Source organism: Macaca mulatta, chromosome 1, assembly GCF_049350105.2.
Source record: "Macaca mulatta isolate MMU2019108-1 chromosome 1, T2T-MMU8v2.0, whole genome shotgun sequence".
Lineage (NCBI taxonomy): Eukaryota > Metazoa > Chordata > Mammalia > Primates > Cercopithecidae > Macaca > Macaca mulatta.
In genome coordinates this window covers 51,632,404-51,642,888 of record NC_133406.1, presented here as the reverse complement: position 1 = coordinate 51,642,888, position 10,485 = coordinate 51,632,404, and the positions used below count along the sequence as shown (strand labels likewise).

Below are 10,485 nucleotides of genomic sequence, written 5' to 3'. Positions count from 1 at the left end.
GGGCGGATCACGAGGTCAGGATATCGAGACCATCCTGGCTAACACGGTGAAACCCCGTCTCTACTAAAAATACAAAAAACTAGCCCGGCGATGTGGCGGAGGCCTGTAGTTCCAGCTACTCGGGAGGCTGAGGCAGGAGAATGGCATAAACCCGGGAGGCGGAGCTTGCAGTGAGCTGAGATCCAGCCACTGCACTCCAGCCTGGGCGACAGAGCGAGACTCCGTCTCAAAAAAAAAAAAAAAAAAAAAGTAAAAATACCTAAAATGTTTAAGATATTTTAACCAAACATAGCAGGCCTGTTGAAGGAAAGAAAATCATTTCTTTACCAACAAAATCAAGCAGTCTCTGCTGCAAAATTTTTTAATGTATATTTGTTGACTTCTAATTGGCAGAGAATCTAAGCTTCCATACGCTGAAATAAGCCTTTATGGCTATCAGTTTCCAGATTCTGTCTATTACTGTGAAACCATATTTGTAAAGTCTCTGAGCTAGAGATACTTTTATATTACCTTTTAATTAACACTATATGCATGGAAATATTTCACAAATTTCTTGAGAAATTCCAAGAAATACTTAACAACAATTCTGGGAAACATGTATTACAGCTTATCGAAAATACTTGTGACTTTTTATTTTTATTTTTATAAGCTGCTTTAAAAATTACAGCTAAAAGCACGCAGAAGGAGAATTTTAATTAGAACAGTGATGCATAGGCCTGGTGATTATACATATAAAATTGTAATCTTAAACATTTCTAAGGTTAGAAATGAGAAAGAGAATGTTTAAATATATGTGATTTTGACATTAATATTTCAGAAATTTGCATTATTTAATGTTTGCTAAGGATTCTTTCTGCTGGCCACTGGTTAAAGATAATAAAGTCAAGCCTCAGACAGGACATTCAATATGCCAGGCATGATTCGAATCACTTCACTTAGCTTAGAATAATTTCTAATTTTAGTCCACAAAACAATTCAGTGAGGTAGGTACTATTACCATTGTGCATATGGGGAAATTGAAGAACAAACATTTAATCAGTGGCCAAGTTCACATAACTAGTAAAAAACAGACTCAGTTGCTTTAGCTGCAGTCTGTGTTTTCCATTGTTCTTGATCATCTCAAGCATAGATAGCGAAATTACAGAGCAAAACTAAATCTTTAAGTTATGAATTAAAACAATGTAATTTTATAAGATTTTGATAATGTTTAAAATGGTAGTTTTGCTGCTATAAATTTAAATATACATGAAACCATAATTACTGATTTTCTTTAAATTTATCATATATATAACGTTCATTACAATTTCTATCATAAAAAGATTTTTCTGTCTCTTTTATTCTGTTTTAAAATAACTAAATTTACTTGAAATGAAAGAATGTTAATTTTCTTATCCACAAGGATTTATTTAGGGTCCGCACTTAAACACATAAACAGACAACAAGCTGTGAACGTAAAGCCAAATATGTATTTAAAGTAATGTATTTTTATCATCATTTTTGAAGTAGAATTGGAAATTATCTTATAGTCCTGCTCAGATGTGTAAGGAAGTGGTAGTTCATTTGTGTGAGTGACCTAATTATCCCACTGTATACATTTATTATTTAATCATGTCTCAACTTCTCCCAGCTTTAACGTATATTCTCATTTAAAGATATACAAAAAGAATGTGAAAGGATCAGAATCAGATTCCACTCTCCCTCTACTCTTTCATAAAATTTCCGTCTCCTGGGGGCAATTTTTTGGACTCTACTGTGACTGTTCTGTTTTCGAGGAGAGGGCCAGCTGGTGTTCCATGAAGTATGGTTAGCGTATTTCTATCTCTGGGAATTGTATAGGTTTCTGCTCCCGAAGTGTGTAGCTGAAAAACTCAGGCTGTTTTGGTTGGTCTGCTTTGATCTTAGCATTTCTAGGATGCTCTGAGGTTGGATTGTGACTTTCTCAGCTAGACAATCTGCCTTGAAGAATTTGATTGCAAGGCCATTGTGTGTCCTCTTTGGCAACATTATGAAAGTTCTTTAGCCAGATTCTCAGTAACATTCAATATAATCTCTCCTTTGCAGCTTCACATTAATTTAGCAGAAACTTTTTAGTCCCTTCAGTGTCACATGGAAGTGATTGATTAAGTTTCATCTGGATGATCACCTCCCACACTGCAGATGCATTCAATACCTCCACACACTATATTTTGCTAAATTACTCCTTGTACAATCATCTTCTCCCAGGGTTCAAAGGAACAAGTGAGCGGTGCGTGGTGGCTCACGCCTGTAATCCTAGCACTTTGGGAGGCCAAAGTGGGTGGATAGCTTGAGGTAAGGAGTTCGAAACCAGGCTGGCCAACATGGTGAAACCCCCTCTCTACTACAATACAAGATAAATTAGCCAGGTGTTGTGGCAGGCATCTGTAATCCGAGCTACTCGGGAAGCTGAGGCAGGAGAATTGCTTGAACTCAAGAGGCAGAGGTTGCAGTGAGCTGAGATCTTGCCACTGCACTTCAGGCTGGGCAACAGAGTGAGATTCTGTCAAAAAAAAAAAAAAAAAAAAAAAAAAAAAAAAATCAGCAAGTGTGATGAAACACTTCTGCATCTGATTTTCCCTTCAATGAATCTAACAGTTCTAGCCATGGAGGATCCTACTACAGAAAGATAGGCAATTAATGACAAGCATTACCTCCTGCTTATCCTATCTCCAATTCCTTTCTTCTTCCCATGGTCTACAGAATCTAAGAGTTATTCTGGTATTCCTCCTGCTTTTCTGGAAGAGATTTTCCATCCACTATATCTGGATTCCTAATCATAATCTTTTTCGAGATTATCATGAAATTAAATGTCTGTTTGGTCATGGCTTTATATTTTTTAGGGGTTAAAAAAATGTGAATAGTTTTACCAAAGTCTAACTTTCCAGAGTTTGTCTATGCAGACTCCAAGTTCCTGAACGCTAAATTTTGCAATTACAAACTATCCAATAACCACCCAGTAATTCCTTAGAGACACATGTGTGCCTTTGAAAGTAAAGAAGTTATGAATCCCCTACAATAAAAGGCAAAATGATAATTTTTAAAAACTTCAATAAATTTTCAAAATATTATTTCTTACACTCTTTTATAAAACGTACAAGATCTTTATTGAAAAAGTAACTTTTCTACATTGTAGTCCCAGTATTTTCTAAGATTCAAAAGTAACAGAAATGTACTAGCAACTTCAATGATAATTTCTCTAGTGAGCCTTATTCAACAGTGAAATAAGCCATAGCTGCCATCATCATTATAGATCAAGAGAAATACTATTTTGTCAATACTATAGGAAAATAAGATTTTTTACCAAAAATATTTTCTAATAAAACAAATTAATTTTGCTTCAATTAGTAAGAAGGTTGAAATAAATATCCCATGAGGTTAGTCACTTGTCAGCAGAAGCATTCTTTTTGATAGTTTTATGTTGGTTTTAAATAGAGTAATATAATGCTTTGGTTACAAGAACATTCATCAATCTATTCTTCATCTATTTGTCCATCAATTCATTAATTCATGTACTATATAGTTAAAGGCACTACCATGGTTCAGGCACTGTACTATGTGGAAAGCTCTGGGTGCCTAATTAGTTAATAGGTGAGGCATCTGACAGAGAGTGTTTGATCTGAAAATAAATATCTTGACACAAAAGAAAGGACAGCTTAAGTCCTTCAGAAATTTATTATGAGATATTTATTAGCAATCTACCATGTGCCAAGAATTCTTTTATATGCTTACAATATAGTTGTGAATAAATAGTTGGGCCTTGAAGAAATCTCTGACAATAATCAATATACACTAAAATAACTTCACCTTGATCTAGAAAATGTACCGAACTTCTATGCATATTGCAGTAAAGATATAATTTTTAAGTGGGGCTCCCTTCCATCCTCATCTTTTGGAGGAGGTTTAGTCCCTTCATGGGTAGTCTCAAAAGTTACAGGACTTGCCTGTGTTTGTTAGCTAAGTCTTAATGGGATTGGTGAGGTTGTCAGGTGACAAGGTTTTCGAAAAGGAGGTAAAACTACTTAACACTGTAATAGGTAAAACAAATTGTTGGAGAGAGGGATATTAAGGAAGTACTAGAAAGATGGCAAGGGGTTGTGTACAATATGGTATCTCTCATGACATATTAAATGTGTAAGTTACAAAACACAAATAGTATTTTGGGGTGAATTTACTATAAAAACTAACATGAAAGTTTAGAGGAAAAAAACCACAAAATTTCTCATGCTCTTTTCTCAAAATCCTCAAAATCCACCTCTCTAATCAGAAGTATTCATTATCCAAAAACAAACAAACAAACAACAACAATAGCAAAAAACAAATGGACAAACAAAAGGCTTACATCTGTAATCCCAGCACTTTGAGAGGCAGGATGATCGCCTGAGCCCAGGAGTTGGAGACCAGGGGGGCAACAAAGTGAAACCCTGTCTCAACAAAAAATTATAAAAAGTGAGCTTGGCATGATGAGGCATGCCTATAGTCCCAGCTACTCAGGAGGCTAAGGTGGGAGGATTGCTTGAGCCTGGGTGGTCGAGGTTCCAGTGAGTTGTGATTGTGGTGCTCCACTCCATCCTGGGAAACAGTGAGACTCTGCCTCAAAAACAAACAAACAAACAAACAAACAAAAAAACCCAGAATATTTTCGAACATTTATACATGTACATACAGCTTTGTATTTTTCTTGAATATTGCTTTTTTAAATAAAACGATCATTTTTATTGTTCTGCAAATTGTTAATGTAATAATATATTTTCTATATTCATCTTAAAACTTAGAAATTTAATATATTATTGTTAATACTGCATCATATGCCATAGAATAATTATACCATAGTTTATTTAAATATTCCTGTATCGGGGAGTATTTACATTTATATCAAGTGTGGATCATTTAGAGATTATAAAAATCTATCCTAGACCATTTAATCAGAAAGGGAAGTAATTCCATAGCTGATATTAAACCTTAGATTGCTTCCTCTAATGCAATCTAAATGTAATTCAGAATATACATAATATTTGGACATATGAAAGGATAATTATTTTAGCACCTATTTAAGCCATGTATAAAAAGCTTATGAAGGGGTCATCTTCAGACTTTCAAAATGTTTCAAGATTATTCTTCTAATTAGGGTTAAAATAAGATGCCTTTCTGTTTACTAATCTATTTGTTCTGTATTAAATTCCTTGTAGTTTTAACCAAAAAATTCTCACTTTCTGAAAAAGTTTTAAACACATCAGACAAATTCTGAAAGAATGTTATTCTTATCATACTTCAATTAAAATTAAACCTAGAAAAATACATCTAATGCAAGTTAAACTATTACTTACACCATCTTAAATTCTTACTAATAATACCGAAATGTTCTTACTGTATATTTGAGAAATATAATGTATCAGTTACCCATTATTTCAAGGAAATGTAATTAAATTGTGTATCAACTCTTCCTGCTACCATTGACTCATTTCTAATTAACACATGTACCAAAAAAATCAAAGAAACACTGTGGCTAAGGTCATATTTTTTATTAAGAGGATTATTTGCTTCAAACTGAGTCAAGACTTGTGTTCTTTAAGCTCCAAAGGGGGAAAAAATACGTTATCAAAATGATTTAGTATGAAGAATCCAAATTGCAATTTAAAAATGAATACATGGCGCCACGCATGAACCAAATAGAAAAGTACTACAATGAATTGTCGGGACAGGAAGATTGATGAGGATTCTTACTCATATTTTCTATTAACAATTGGTAGCAAATAGTGGCTTAATATACCTCCTTTTCTTGATATGGGTTAAAACCAAAAGAGATCTCTAAAATGCTTGCAGTAAACTGTAGAGAAAAATTATTATTATTTGATATATTATAAATAAGACACACAATGCATTCTGAAAATTAATCAAATTAACTGAAATTCAAAGATTTAAGGGATAAAAACACAATTTCTGAAGTTATCAGTCTACAATACAATTAATAATATATGAGTAACTAAGTGAACTTTGTATTCCAACTTAAAGATGATGTGAATATTTTTTATAAATATAATGAAAGAAATTAAGCTCTTAGTCACATATGGAGACCCACATTAAATATATATGTGTGTCTGGGTGTATGCACAATTCATATATCAAAATTTATCAATGGCAAGCTTATTTTCACACTCTGAGTGTTTTAATGGTTGACCAGGTTTGAATTCACTGGTCACCAAGAACTTAGCTGTATCAAATAAGCCTAGTTAAATCCAAATGTCTTCCCACTCCTCTACAAGCCTTTCCACCTTTCACATTAGGTAGGAAAACAAAACAAAACAAAACAAAACCGTGATTTCGTTTTAGTCATTGAAGGCAGCTTTGAGGAGTGGAAATATTTAGAGTAAATTTCAACTCTATTACCTAACAGTTGTATATGCTTGCTTCCACCACCTAATGTATCTGAACTTCAGTCTTTTCATCTACAATAAGGATAAGTAACACCCTACTTCACTATAGTTCATGATAAAAGAAACTAAAAAATTATTGAGTGCCAACGATATGTATAGCACTGTGTCTTGCAGGCATTCAATAGAATCATCAAAATTATTCTTTAAAAGCATCATTAGCTCCACTTTACCAATGAAACTTACCCAAAGTCGCACAGTTAAAAAACAGAAGAGTAAAGAAAATCCCATTCTCTAAACCACAGGCAAAGTAAGAAAACCATGAAATTTTCTTAATGCACTAGAAGACTAGAAGTGTTTGACTAATATTGGTTATTCTTATACTTTTTTCTTTTACCTTAAAAAATTGTACAGGTGTTCCTTCTCTTTTTTTTTTTTCCTTTAGACAGAGCCTTGCTGTGTTGCCCAGGCTGGAATGCAGTGGTACAAACTCAGCTCACTGCCACCTCTACCTCCCGGGTTCAAGTGATTCTCATGCCTCAACCTCCCAAGTAGTTGTTGGGACTTGTTGTCCCAAGCTGGGACAACAGGTGCCTGCCACTACACCCAGTTAATTTTTGAACTTTTAGTAGAGACAGCATTTCACCATGTTGGCCAGGCTGGTCTCAAACTCCTGGCCCCAAGTGATCGACCCACCTCGGCCTCCCAAACTGCTGGGATTACAGACATGAGACACCCTGCTCTGCCTCTTATTCCTTCTTTCAAAAGCAAGGACAAGTCATTGTAGCAAAGGATCTTGTGGTAGGAAAAAAAATGATTCTGCTAAACTTGTAAAGGTCTAAAGCTGCCTCACTCTAAAGGAGTGACTATGTTTGCTTATTGATTATGTGACTTTCCAATTAACCTTACCATTTTCTGTCATCAACCTTACAGAACTTATTTTTAAATTAGAAAAACTCAGATAGTTTCTTTAACCTGTGCTGTTACAAAATATAATCTCATACAAATTATTCTATATCAAAATATATGTTTTCAAGGTCTATTATCCATTTTCAAAGTGGCTTAACATATTTGTAAATGTTCTATGCTGTTTTGTTTTCCAAATATTATTCTATAGATCACAAAACAATTGGAAAACAATATTCAAAATGCAAGTTGTGAGAAATCCAATTGTGAAAGCAATTATTTTATGTTTATTCTATCACTAGGATTTAGCAATATCACATGCCTATGGCTTAATGTGGTAGAAATTATCATTATGGAATTTTGGGGGATAAAAATTATCTCTTTAGGCAAATGTTTAGGCACAACGTGCTTATAATGGCCATGAGAGATGGACAAATCCAAGATTCAGAGAAAGCTGTGGTGAGAGAGAGAAACACTCAGGCCAGTATGACTGAAAAATTAGAAGCAATCCAATAGGCTAAAGTTGAGTTATATTTGCAAGTATATATAAAAAATCATGTTTATTCCATTAGAGATTTTTGTCTTTTTTTCCCATTGTTATAGTACAACTATGTATACAATATATACAATATAGATACTCAATATTTAATATGAATGAAGTAAATGAATTAATTAAATTAATATATTAAGATATACCTATTGAGAACCTACTATAGGAAATTATTACAGATATGAATGAAACACAACAGGTATCTAATTAGGAGTATTACAGAAATAGGATTCTGCAATATATGGAGAAGGTATCATTATGCACTGCTGGTTGAAATCACAATTAACGAATTGAATACAGCTTGTTTTCCTAGAATTTGCAATCTTCTCTGACTTCAAGAGTTTAGAATTTCATACTCCTGGAAAAAAAAATTATAATGGAATCAAGGAAGTAAGACATAGACTAAGATATCTCTGTGACAAAAGAGAAATCCCACACATGCCTCCCAACCCACACCTGTCTCCTGAAAGTATAGAAATTTTGAAATGTGTCTTGGCAGTGGTTAATAATCAAAGGTCCCATTCCAGAGAACAGAAATCACAAGAATAGTTTCTGGTTATTTGACACTGATTTTGGTCCCAGAGAAGGCAAGAAACTTGAGGGACCATAAATTCAACAGAGGTATCCAAGGGATGATTGTGATCACTAACAGAAAGTTAAGAAGTGAGATAAAAGAAGGATATTTGGAGGCAATAAATACTTATGCTGTGATGCTTTTAAAGCCATGGAAAATATGCAGAGTAGAGGTCAAATATGGAAGCCCGGGGAATAACAATAAGCATAAGAAATGTTGCTCTCCAGCATTTGTCATTACAGTAATACAAATTAAACAATTACCAGATGCCCCTAAACACCAAATCAAATGGCTAAAACGAAAAGGCTTTTAAAAGAAATAGAGAAAATATGGAATAACTCCCATGCTACTGTTTGTGTTCTGGAAAATTCTGTGGTAATATCCTTTCAATCTACATATAAAACTAGTTCTGGTGCAAGTTGACTAGAAGCAGCTAATGGGCACTGCTCTCATGGAGAGGAATCCAAATAGTGAGTAAATATTAAGACTTCAGGTAGCTCATCTATGAGAGGACATTGGAATTCAACAGAGAACTGAAGGGCATCACAGAAAGCAGAGGAGATCAGAACTGGGCAGCCTGCTGGGCTGGGAGCAGCGAGGATCCAAGAGAGGCTGCCTCACATGGGGAAGGGATGAGTAGGTGAGAGACCCCTGGGGTTTCACAATTCCGCCAGAGACCTCTACAATCCTAGTTGTGGGAGACCTCCCTCAGTGCCCCTGGATCTCTAGGCTAACACAGGGAGCTGCCTGGAGCCTGCACAGGGCTGCTGGGCCAGGGGAATAGTGGGAGATAGGGTACCTTCACACACCTCCATGAAGGATAGCCCCACCCACTGTTCCTGTGGGATGGAGGTGCAAGTGAGCATGCACCCAAAAGTTGGTTGTCTCCAGTGCTCCCACTGAGTGGATCTGCCTTCCCCACTGACAGGCCCACAGTACAGTTGCTCTGCTCCTGCATGATCATTTAAACTGAGGCTGGGAATCCTTCTGAAAGCCCAGCTCCCATGAGCGGATGATCTGCCCTGGGGCTCCCACTGCCTGAGCATTCTGCTGCTGCCTGAGCATTCTGCCTATACCTACCTGAAAGCACTGTTGGTGACCTTGGAACCAGCACACCCCTCCCTACCACAACCAGCACCTGAACACTGGAGGCCTGAGAGCAACTCCCAATGGAGTTGGGACCAGCCTGTTACTGGTCCATTCCCTCCTGTACTGGGACACCATTGTCCGAGGGACCATATAGGGACATGCGGATTGGGGGTTTGTCTGGCCCAGTCCACTACAGATGGCATCTAAGCACTCTCTCAAGGGTCCATTATCAGGCCAACCCAACCAGTCAACACCACCACAGCTGACATTCACCTGCAAGTGCTGAAAGGTGAACTCCTCTTCATCTCTACATGAAGCAGCAGTGATCCCACATGAGAAAACAAGGGAGACACAAATATGTCTGCATTGGGCTGAGTGAAGAGGCTCCACTCCAAAGACACCTCACAGAGAACCAGAAGGCAGGTGTTTTCTGTGGCTCTCACCTACACTGGAGACGGATGATGGTGTGTGTCTGAACTGAGAGTCATGAACCCTGGGTCAAAGGTGTGATAGGGAAACAGATTGTATTCCTGCCTGTCTAGGACATGGGTTGGTGCAGCCACCTCCCCATCCGTAGAGAGCTTGGTGCATTTCACTAGGAGCTTCCCAGCCACCCTCTTAGGGCTGATGCCTGCGCTGGTCATTGAGGTAGTTGTGGGAGAGCTTGGTTGTCCAGCTGTGCTCAACTCTGTCACAACCAAAAGGAAATCTCAAAACTACTCAAATATATGGAAAATAAACAACTGCTCCCTAATAATTTTTGGATAAACAAAAAAAATAAGGAAGAAATAAAATTTTATTTCAAATGAATAAAAATAGAGATACATCATACCAAACTCTCTGGGATACAGCAAAAGCAATAGTAAGAGAAAAATGTTTAGCGTTAAATGCCTACATCAAAAGATAGAAAGATCTCAAATTAACAACCTAATGTCACACCTCAAAGAACTAGAAAAACAAGAACAAACCAAATCCAAAAC

The 10,485-nt window shown here is 36.3% G+C and overlaps 1 long non-coding RNA gene across 1 annotated transcript; it reads right to left on the bottom strand.

The window, feature by feature from the left end:
• Positions 1–612: 612 nt before the first annotated feature.
• LOC144337615 (uncharacterized) lies at positions 613–4,467 on the bottom strand. Its single transcript, XR_013410974.1, has 2 exons — positions 4,358–4,467; positions 613–2,518 (listed from the first exon to the last, which is right to left on the bottom strand). It is a non-coding gene; the product is annotated as an uncharacterized LOC144337615 (long non-coding RNA).
• Between the last annotated feature and the right edge of the window lie 6,018 nt (positions 4,468–10,485).